Genomic DNA, 11,964 nt, shown 5'->3' with positions numbered 1-11,964 from the left:
TCCCAAGACAGACCCCTGAGGGAAACTGCTTGTCACCGGCATCCACCTAGACATAGAGACATTGACCACAGCTTTCTGGGTGCAGCCTTCAAGCCAATTCCTTATCCACTGAATAGTCCACCCATCAAATCCATATCTCTCCAGTTTGGAGACCAGGATGTCATATGGGACTGTGCTGGAGGCCTTACAGAAATCCAGGTAGATGACATCTGTCAGTCTTCCTTTGTTGAGTAGTGCAGTCACTTCATCATAGAAGGCTACCAGATTGGTCAGGCACAATTTGTCCTTGTTGAAGCCAAATTCATTTATAAATGTTTATAAATGAAGTCAAATGTTCACAGGATTTTATAAATGAAAATAGTAATAGAAACATTTTTTTTGTAGTAGTAGTAGTATTTATATTGCTAAAGCCTTTCTCATTATGAAGAAATGGTGCAGCAAAAAGCAGGCTGTAGGAAAGAAGAATTATTCAAGGGAAGAATTCTGAAGGCTTGCAATTTGTCCCTGTGGACTTATTTGCGAACAGCCTGACAACAGTACTGCTCACCAAGCCCTTGGGTGCTGTCCCTGCAGAAGCATGGTTTTTCTCTTCATTCCAACTCTTTATATACCAAGTTAATAAAATGTTCAGGATTTTCAAACACTTCCATGGTTAAATAAGTTATTCAGAAAATTATAAACAGCTCCACAGAGGGAGGACTCCACTATTGATCCATCTCTAAAAAGAACTTTAATACTGAAATATTTGACAGGTTAATGTCATAACACTTCTACATCTCTAGCTATTTATAGGTTTCCTAAGTACTCGTAATCATCGTGTTCCAGTAAAGCATACTAGATGATTCCTAATTTTTGTTTTGATGTCAATGCTTTCTTTTATTTTGGACAAGCTAACAGACATTTCTTAATGTCAGTAAAATGAGGAGTCTTACAGTTCAAGAAAGCAGAGACTGAAAGAAGAGAACATTGCAGGTTAGTGTTCTTTCTCTCCTGATACTCCCCACTTATTAACAATTTCCTGAAATAGAATTATAAAAGTTCTTTATTAATAACATAGAAGCATATTTTATATTTTACTTCTTTTTCTTGGAGACTAATAAAACAAAAATGATTTCCTATCTTAGAGCATTATTAGATCAAGTTAAATTTTGTAAATAGCTTTCACCATGAAAATAATCTTGAATAAATTCTTTAATGAAAGGAGTGAGAAAACAAAATGCCTAGGTGATTTTAAATAGATTTTTTTTAACAGTTGGTCATAGTATGTGTTGTTACAAATATAGATGATATATTTTCTGTCTGTAATGCATGATATTTCAAGAAGCAAAAGGAAATATTTGAGCTGGTACAATTCCCAAGGAAATTATATTCATATATTTTGAAATTGAAGTTCTTCCATGTCTTGGGTGGATCTTAGCTCTTTCCAATTATCCCAGAGATAAATCTATAAAATTCCTCTGACTTGAGTATTTATGTATGTGATATTACTGCATCAGAGCATTCTGTAGGCTCTGATGCCTTTTTTTAAAAAAAAAAAAATACTGCATGTTTTTTTTATAAAGCAGACTGGAATCTGGAATTTTCTTGGTCTTAAATTAATGTACTGATCAAAGTTTATTCTGGCTCCCATAGACAAAGATGATACTTTAATTCTCAACTGTCACAAGAAGCACAGGGAAAAGATAAGAGAGGTGATTTCACAGAATCACAGAATCACAGAACTGTAGGGGTTGGAAGGGACCTCGAAAGATCATCGGGTCCAACCCCCCTGCAAAGCAGGTTCCTCCAAGCAGGCTGCCCAGGTAGGCGTCCAGACGCCATGATGAATATCACCAGAGAAGGAGACTCTACAACCTCTCTAGGCAGCCTGTTCCAGTGCTCTGTCACCCTCACCGTGAAGAAGTTCTTTTGCATGTCGGTGCGGAACTTCCTGTGTTCTATCTTGCAGCCATTGCCCCTTGTCCTATCCCCACAAATCACTGAGAAGAGGTTAGCTACATCCTTCTGTCTCCCACCCCTCAGATATTTCCATGTACTGAAGTCAGATCTTTTCTATGCAAATGCAATTACTTAAGCTAACAGGTAAGCTGTGCTTTTTTAACAGGAAAGGAAATAAGTAAATTTAATTAACAATGTATTTACAAAGAGTCTGAAAGAAAACAATAGTCCTACCTCTTTGAAGTGTACATTTTAACCCATGAAAATATAAGATGATATTAGATCTGTATAACATAGCACAATATATAGAAATTTCTCATAAGACCAATATTGTGGTCATTGCATATTAAAAATCCCCTTGATTTTCAAAAATGTGCAGTTAATTTTAGAATTATTTTTCTGTTTCACTATATTCAGTCATCAGCATATTCCTTTCATTGTAATATATATATTTAGCCAATTTAGGGTGAAAAAATATTATCTCCCTGCATGTGATAGCATGTGCTCCCTTTGCATAGGCTGAAATAAGTGAACTGAAGGAAAATGTCAGCTGCTTGTGCAGACAGCCAGCTTACAGCAGTACAGAGAGATGGTACACATAATAAAACAAGAGTGTCACATTTAAATGGCAGCATACAGACATGCACACCCTGCATGAGCTGCTCAGCCTGCACCACCTTAATGTCCAGAGGCCCTTTCTGACAGGTTGAGAGTAAGTAATTGCATCAGGATTATGTGCCTCAGTGTCCTGGCAAGGATGTTCAGATCCTTTATGCTGTGACAATCTCAGCTAGCCATGGGAGAGCCTGTGATTTAAATCAGCAAAGGAAGAGCTGGGTGTAGCATTCTCAATTTGGATTAGAGACACATACAGGATGAAAACTTGACTCCCTCAGTCTCAAGAGAACACCTGTTGCAGTTTAACCTGGCAGGCAGCTAAGAACCACACAGCAGTTATCTCACTGCCCCTCTTACACTAATAGTGAGGTGGGAGAGAGAAATGACAAAAAAAAAAAAAAAAAAAAAAAGTTAAAAAACTAAAAAACACATGTGTTGAGATAAAGACAATTTAATAAGACAGAAAAGGAATAATAATAACAACAAAAACAACAATACAAGGCAAGTGATGTACAACGCAATTGCTCACCACCCTGACTGATGCCCAGACCTTCCCTGAGCAGTGATCACTCCTCCCAGCCCCAGCCAGCTCTCTCACATTTACTGTTCTGCATGGTGCCATATGGTATGGAATATCCCTTTGGTCAGCCTGGGCCAGCTGTCCTGGTTCTGTCCCCTCCCAGCTTCTGGCACACTCCCAGCCTCATTGCTAGGAGGGCAGCACAAGAAGCAGAAAAGTCCTTGCCTCTGTGTAAGTACTGCTCTGCAACAACTGAAAACGTTGGTGTGTTATCAACATTATTCTCATCCCAGCTAAAACCAAGACAAAACTTTAGTTACTCTGAAGAGTCTGATCCCTTCTGCTCTATAGAATAACAGATGTGCTGAGGTTTCTCAGATTCTATCATTTTTGGCATGGGATGTTATGAGGTAGCTTACTGTCATGTTTAGACTGAGCTTTCGGGAATAATTGACGGAGGCTGAGATTTCTAAATAATCCTTTCTCTGGGAAACACCTATAATTTAAAACTCCTTCAGCATGTGTTTCTCATTTAAAAAAAAAAATATAAAAATAATAAAAAAAAATCTTTTAAATTTAATTTTTATTTGCAACATAAGTATTTTGCTGGAATCCCATCTACTTTTTCTAAGTGATCGATGCCTAAAAGAATTTTTACAAATATACTCTTGCTCAGACAGCATTTTGGTATATTCCGTTGCAATTAGATATCAAAAAATGCGTGTTAACTCCAGATTCTGAAATTATGAGTCATGTCTAAACATGAAAGAATGTGAATAATAATAGTAAAGAGCAGTTAGATAATTACATCCTCCAGAATATTTACCTTGTTTCCTCTCACATTGGAAATGATCGGGAAAATGATGGGCTGAGTTTCATTCTCTTTTGTCACCTGAGGTTTGTCATCTGACCTTTAACTGGGGCTGATGAAGGAGAAGTCAAATGGTATGGCAGTCCAGTATTTCATTATCTGTTACCTCCAAAGGACCTAACTCTTATCTAGCACAGGTCACAGCTTGGTGACTTTTGCTAAGCCTCATGGGGATAAAAACCTGTCACTCACATATATTGTGGCCTTTGCTTCAGAAACTTCAGGATCAAACAAGCTTAGGGAAGGCATTAATTTTCAGATGAGCTGAGTTTTCTAAGCCTGTGAGTTTAAGTTTAATATAGCAAATGAGCTTCTTACTGCAGTCTTTTTACTGTGGTTAAAAAAAAAAAAAAAAAAAAAAAAAAAAGTTTTGTGATTGTCTTCAGAAATATCAATGTCCATTTCTATAATCTTTCCATAATGATGTCAAAATGTTAATACTTAGTTGACCAAGCGATATTCTTTCTGGTAAGTATTATAACCTGCTCCAGAAGCTACAAAACAAGGAAGGGGGAGGTGGGCAGTTTGTCTTTAACATGAAACCCTTTCTTGACCCTATTTCAATAAGAAAATAAGTATTTTCTGTTCCCAAGGACCATCACAATACAAGCAGACCAGATTCCAACTCATCAGTGCCTCTGGTCTATTGCAGATTGAATATGCTTATTTTTGTGTGTGTGTGTGTAAATATTAATTAACCTTATTAATAATATTTACTGCTAAGAAATAATAAAGAAGAAAGGAGAAATCAAGCTATAGAAAGATCAGTCTTTCTACAAGTTCCTTGTGTATCACTAAGCAAACTGAAGATGTTTTTTTTGTCTTGGAAAATTTCTATTGTGGCTGAATGAGAAGAGGCCTAAGTTTATTCTTCCAATTGTCATCTCAGCTCAAGAAAAAATGAGAAAAATATACCAGAGAACCTGAGATGGTTAGAAATCATACAGGATTTATTCTTTAAGCACTCTATTTATGCTGCTATAGAACTTTTGAAGTTCAGATGACTTCCATCAAGTAAGCTCAGCTACCTTTGTTCTACACTTTCCTGCATTTCAGATGACAATATTATCTGAGATATCAACGAATTTTCAGCACTGGTTTGGATAGGTATTTTCCCACTTTATTTCTACATAAAATAAAATCAATATTGTAATCCACTTTGAAAGAGTTTGTGTTTGCTCAGTGACAGCCATATGTTCAATTGGAGGGTGAAATACTTTGGGTACTGAGGGGTTACCATGTAGAGTTGAATTACAATGAATTAACACGTGAGAAGGTAGTTTCAAAAATATTATAATTTATTATTATTACAGGTCAATTTTCTAGGCAAGATGATTTAATAAAAGTAACTTTTTAATCATGATAGAAACATATTTTCATCAAAGTGAGCTGCACACTTTAATTAAATAGGGTAGAAAACAGAAGATAAATTCTGCAATGTTATCTTTTGTCAAGGCTCCAGGGGACAAAGGAAATCCTTTCAAAAGCTGACCTTTTTCACAAGGAAAGCCCATTTCAGTATATATCTATTTCTTATCTCTGCATGAGTGATTTATGCAGGTAAGTGCCTGCTCTTGAGATGAGAAGATACTTTGTCAAGCATTATAATTCCAAGAACTAAGTTGACCGACAGGTCCAGAGCCTATTGTTGTGAAAGAGACATTGTTCCTTGGAAGGTTATAATGGATTTAAAAGCCTTTACTTCTTAAAGTGTATATTGTAGCTTAGGTGACTGCTAAAATCAAAACTATCAGTGTATTTTGTGGCAAGAGGAATCAGGAGATGTGTCAATTTACACTTGCTGATGGTCTAAACCATATTTCACATTTTCTTTTGTCTATAAGGCACATTGAAAACCATGGACCCATATTCAGCTCTTTGTATTGATTTCAACAAGGCATATCATAGAAGAGTGAAGGTTGCTTAACAGTAGGAATTTAGAGCACAAATACAAAGGATTAATATGGATTAACCATTAACCCTTGCAAGAAGAGCCCTAATTTAATGTTAGTTCCATTATCATCATTCGTAGTCTGTTTTGTTGAGCACATCAGTTGTTGCAAGAAAAGAGAGTGGTTAGGAAACCATTGTCAAAGAGGAGCCTCTCAAAGTCCTTTTGTTCTCTTAGTACACTCAGACAGAGGCCAGGACAGCCTTGACTGGGCCTGTATTTCTGAACTGTGCACCTAATAACACACTGCCAGACTTACCCAGGCAGGTTATTGGTAAGCATCAGTGAGTTTTCTTTGTTCAGACACTTTTTTTGGACTAGATGATCTTGTAGGTTCTTTCTAACCTTGTCTTTCAAGATCAGATTTGCCAGGGCCCCATCTACCCTGGCCTTGAAAACCTCCAGGGATGTGGAATCCACAACTGCTCTGGGCAACCTGTTCCAATGCCTCACCACACTCATGGTAAATTTCTTCCTAACATTCAATTTAAATCTCCCCTTTTCAGTTTAAAACCATTCCCCCTTGCCCTATCATTATCTACATAAGTAAAGAGTCCCTCTCCATCCTTTTTATAAGAATCCTTTAAGTATTGAAAGGCTGGAATAAGGTCTCCCCGGAGCCTTCTCTTCTCCAGGCTGAACATCCCCAGCTCTTTCAGGCTTCCTTCATAGGAGAGGTGCTCCAGCCCTCTGATTATCTTTGTGGCCTCATCTGGACTCATTCTATCAGGTCCACATTTTTCTTGTGCTGGGGTCCTCAGACCTGGACACAGTACTCCAAGTGGGGCCTCACAAGGGCTTACTATAGTAATAGTCTTCTGGCAATCACTAGGTCCACATCTCTCTGAGTTAACCTAACTGCAAAAAAATTATCATTCAAGAGCTGGTAAGGAAGGACAAGGGTGTAATATTGACTGTGCTTAAACAGAGAAACATAGAAGATTCTAACCTCTCATTTATAGTATAGACTACAGACTGAGGGAGGGAGAGAGAGGAGGATCTAGGGAGAAAAAAGGCAACTAAAAATGAAGGCTTACAAAGGTGCTATCTGTAACTAATTAAGTAGCTGTGGGTACTCTGTTTGTTGTTTGCATTCTTCCTGTGATTTGTTAGGGGGAAATCATTGTTCCAGTGAACAGCATCCATTTTTGAAATTGTTTTCTGACAGTCAACACATGGGGTTAAACCACAGCCTCTGATGAAGGCACAGAGGCATTTCACCTCACTTTAAATATTTACAAAACAGGGACATCTATCGAAGGTAGTTGCTTAAAAGTCTTTTTACTGAGGCCACTGATTATAGTAGAGAATCAGCCATCTGTACAAAATGAAACTTCCCATCTAATATAACTGTCAAAAGTACATTATGAATGCCTCCAAGGAGTGTCCTATAAGGTTGAAAAATGAGAAAACACTGATGTATGTATTATATGTGCTAAAAGGGCTTTCAGTGCAGTCATTAGGAAGAGTCTGATCTGATCCTGACAGCAAAGTTTTCCAACTTTGCGAGCACAAACTGCTACTGTTTTTGCCACAAAGGGTGGCAAACACAACTCAAATTCTTCATTCCTATGAGTTATCAGTATTAATATGACAGCTATTAACATGTGATTTCCTAATTAAATACAAGCGTAGGAGACTTTTGGAAGCTGGAAGAATGTCCATAAGGGTATCAAAATGATCTGTGAAGTCCGTTTTAGATGCAGTCCATATCGGTGCAAGAGGAAAGAACAAAATGCTCTGTCCAGGTTCATATAAAGAATGAAGTGGAATTTTCAGAGAAAACGCTCAGAATGAAACTCCACAGACATCAATTGCAACTATTACTGCATGTTACCAAGACGAGGTATTTAATATCTGTTACTAAACTGGGTAATCCATCCATGTTGTGCCCTGTTAATTAGAGCTTTTGGTGATCCTGGGAAGTGAACCATCTCTTGTTTAAAGGAATCAGGAAAATAATAGATCCTGAGGCAGTACCAAAGGAATGAAAGACAAAAGAAAGACAGAGGAAAGCGGAAAGGGGAAAGGGGAAAGGGGAAAAGGGAAGGGAGAGGGGAAGGGAAAAGGGAGGGAAGGGAAGGAAAGGGGAGGAAAGGGAAGGGAAGGACAAGTAATAGCTAAAAATAGAGCTTAGAGGCCACAGATTTAAAAAGTAAATATGTAAATACTCTTATTTCCTACATCAAAAATAAAAACACAGTTTGGTGGATAGGGGTATCAAAGCAATAAAAGCTTTCCTTCAAAAGCCCCTCAGGTGAGCCTCTGATTAGAAAGTTCTAGGAGGATATGAATGTACCATATGTTGTCAATCTATGATACGCAAGACTAGACTCCTACATTCAAGCTGAAAAAGTATCTCATTAGTTTGCTGAGCATAAAACATGTTGAGTGACAGAGCTAGAAAGATGGCCTTCTATTTCATTTTGGATGGTTTCAAATACTCTTGTAATTCTCCTTATATATTTGAAGGCCTTTAATTTAACCCAAAACAGAACAGATAAGATTTAAGAAAAGAAAAAGAAAAGATTTTCTTTTAAACAACAATAACAAAGAATAACAATTTAATACTTGTAGTTCAGAGAGATGCAAAATCGACAACATTGTTCTAGATAACACCAAAGGTAATGAAGAAACAGAGAATCTTGTTGCCTGAATATGGCAATTGCATTTGCTACAAAACTTTTAACTGAAAACTAGCTTGGTCTTTCCTAGTGACTATCAGAAAATAGTTTACAGAACTGCATACTAATGATAAACCCTTAAGATTTTGTTGCAGCTGCCCATCTGGCTTCTTAACTAATTTATGGGCTATCCTGACACTCTTTAATATTACATTACCTTCTAATATCATCATTTAGAAATCTAAAAATAGTCTCCAATGTCTTGAATAGCCAAGCTATTAAAATTTTAATAAAATGAAACACAAATATAATGCAATTAAAAATCCATATAGCATATTAACACAACAACACATTGCAAGAATATGGGAAACAATCAAATTAAAAACAAATTAAGAAATATCTACGTAATAAGATGTCTTAAAGTTTCAAACAAATTTACTGTAAACCATGCAGTTTTGCAAATATAAATGATTCAGTGGCATCTCATTAGAAGACACAGTAGACTTGATTTCTTATTTAAAAAAATAAAAAAAAAAAATAAAAAAAAAAAGTAGCCAAGCATCTGGAATGTACCTTTACTCTCTCTGCAGGTAAAGAATATCACCTGAATTCTACATGCTCAAGCCACAGGTGTCCTTGCCTTTTTCTCACTCTTTCCTGCATTTTTTCCTATAAATTCCTGCTAATTTTCTGGAGATTATAATTTTGATGATATTTCAATTATATGTTTTTCATTGTTTTGTTTTTTTCTGGTATAATCTTATCAAGGCCAGCTCAAGTACAGGGGCATTTAGCTTCTGCTGGCATCATGGGTATGATGAAAGAGATAGATTTCTTCTTGTGTAGGTTACCAGAGCAATGTCTATTTCTTTCCAACAAAGTAGACTGTCCACTGGGAAAACATCCCTTTACATGGTACGTGTTGATAGATTTACAGCACTGCTGGAAACTCATTCCTTCCTGAAGTTCCCAGCCTTGTCTTTTGCTACCATTGCTGGTTTGAAGCACTGCCGTATTTTAAATTTAATGTTTCCCTTAACAGCAGATCATTTCCTTCACTTGTGTTGACTTTAAACCTGGAAAACAACAACAATAACAACAACAACAACAAGATTTTACTCTGAACAAGCAAAGCACATTATTGGCAACAAAAGAACATACAAAAGTCTGAAACATCAGTTCAGAGTGTCTCTGACATTGACCTCTTGAAGAGGGGCAGATAACAATGAAAGGGGGCTGTGACCTGTGGATAATTCAGTTGTTACTGATAGAGACATCCTAGGACCTGGTGGACCTGAGGCATTTGTTAGCATCAGAGAAGGGAAGAATATCTTTGGAAATACTCTGCTTCTCAAATACTGTCTTTCAGAGAGCAACTCCTCTCTGGGATTTTGGTTCCACTTTTACCTAGGAATTTTATGCATTCTTTTGATATTTAAAAGCCTGTCACATAATCCTCTGGATTTCTGTGTGAATTTACAAGCTATCTTTATGAGCAGCTTTGCTTTAGCTACTTGGTGTCTACAAGAATAATGGCATGTTTCTCAGCTTACTTAAGAACAAAACCCCTTAATGAGAAAAAAAAAATATTTTGAAATGATGCTTCTTTTATTCCTGTCTGTTTATTCTCTTAGAAGAGCATTTGAATTGTTATTATAAACATGCATGGCAGCATTTTGCAAACCACAAGTTATACAAGTATTTTGGTACAAGCAGCAGTCTGCCTTTTTATTTCTGCTTTTCTTAGACAGCGTGACTTATAACAAGAATCTTTTTATTGCTTCATTATTACTCAATAGCTTCATATTATAAAAACATTATTTATACAACTTGTTTGACAATCCCACAATGAGAGTTTTGTCGGGATGTTTCCATAGAAACAGTGCACAACATATTAATAGCTGAAATGGCTGACTTGGGATTTCATCAGTGGGTAGTATTGTTGATAACAGACAGAACTGTGTTTTTGATCTACAATAAAATACCAGAGGCACCTGTGACAAAAAAACTTTATATCCTTTAAGTGATCTTGTATGTAATATTTTTATGCCAACACTTTTGCAATTCTAACATAACAAAGACAAATAGTAAATAATTATAACTGTAATAGGAAGATATGTCATCATAGACTTTATAGCTAGATCTGATGCATTTCAGAAAAAAAAAAAAAAAAAAGTACATCTTAAACTCAGAATGCCACTTCATTCATTTGTGTCTATTTCTATCAAAATAGATGTCCTACTTGGGATACCAATATTATGGCCAAATTAGTTGTGGTCTTTTGCTCTAAGCTATGGTTTTGCTTTCAATACAAAAGCCTGGAAACTTTCCACTAGAACACCCCCACATCTACTTTCTCTAATTGGGAAGCAGAAAGGTTATAACCTTCCCATGTTTCTGTCACACCCCACCCAGTGTAGGTGTCACACCCCCCAAAAAGAAGCAGAAATATAAATAAATAAATAAATAAACTTGCTTTTTATGTCTAATGAAGTGGAAGTACAGTTACTGAAGCTGGTAGATGGCTCTGCCAATTGTGTCTCTGGTCTGGATTCAGTGAAACATTCCTGTTTAAACAGGATTCCATCCCAAATTATGTTTTTCCCGATACCATTAATATATTTAAAATTATATGTTCATAAGTTTTTGGATCAATTATATTTGCCTTAGGCCACCATCTCAATTTTTCTTCTGAAACAGTGCTGACTAGAAGTTTACATTTATGTTTTTTTTTCTGCAAAAGAAAAATTTCCTGGGACTGAAATGCACCCAGCTGTTTCATCAAAGTACCAAATATCATTATGGCTGTAGTAAAGCAATGAGAGCTGGCAATGCACCTATACATAAAAGCCTTGATTAATGGACCCCAATGGCACCAAATCTTTTGAATTCCACTAAAAGTAAGTAACACAATGTTCCTGTAAATAGGACATTCTTTCTCTGTAGCAAGACAAAGTATTTTTCCTGTGGTTTGCATAATCACATGCTAAATCTGATATGACAGCTACCTATCTCAGTCCAAAGCTTTAAGCTGCCAGCTAAGACAGGTATGTGGCTATTTTGTATCTACAGAGTGGCACAAGGAAGCTTGGGCCAGCATATTTAGATGCCTAAAATAAGCCTCATTTTCAGAGATGCACAGCACCAACACCTCCTACCAATGGTAATGAGAGCTGTGGTCTCAACACCTTTTGAAATGAACAATGATTTTGAAATAAAAGCTTTCCTAACTATATAGGGAGATCCTAATGCAGGTAGAATGGTGCAAATAGACCCATGTGACTCAGAGAATTTTGTAAGGCTGCTTGGCATCTATCATTCAGATGATTTTGAATACATTGGTAACCTTATCCAAACTGCCATTTTATAACAATACTTTGTTTCATCTTCTCTTCCAGTTGAGTCTGCAAGTTTCAAATTATTGGCTGTCCAGTGAAAATCT

General features: G+C 36.5%; 1 long non-coding RNA gene across 1 annotated transcript; it reads left to right on the top strand.

Annotated features, from left to right (window-relative positions):
• Positions 1-308: 308 nt before the first annotated feature.
• Positions 309-1,676, top strand: LOC118176562. The gene is made up of 2 exons (XR_004755474.1): positions 309-972; positions 1,633-1,676. It is a non-coding gene; the product is annotated as an uncharacterized LOC118176562 (long non-coding RNA).
• Positions 1,677-11,964: the final 10,288 nt, after the last annotated feature.

Source organism: Oxyura jamaicensis, chromosome 1, assembly GCF_011077185.1.
Source record: "Oxyura jamaicensis isolate SHBP4307 breed ruddy duck chromosome 1, BPBGC_Ojam_1.0, whole genome shotgun sequence".
Lineage (NCBI taxonomy): Eukaryota > Metazoa > Chordata > Aves > Anseriformes > Anatidae > Oxyura > Oxyura jamaicensis.
This window is presented reverse-complemented; position numbering and strand designations above follow the sequence as displayed.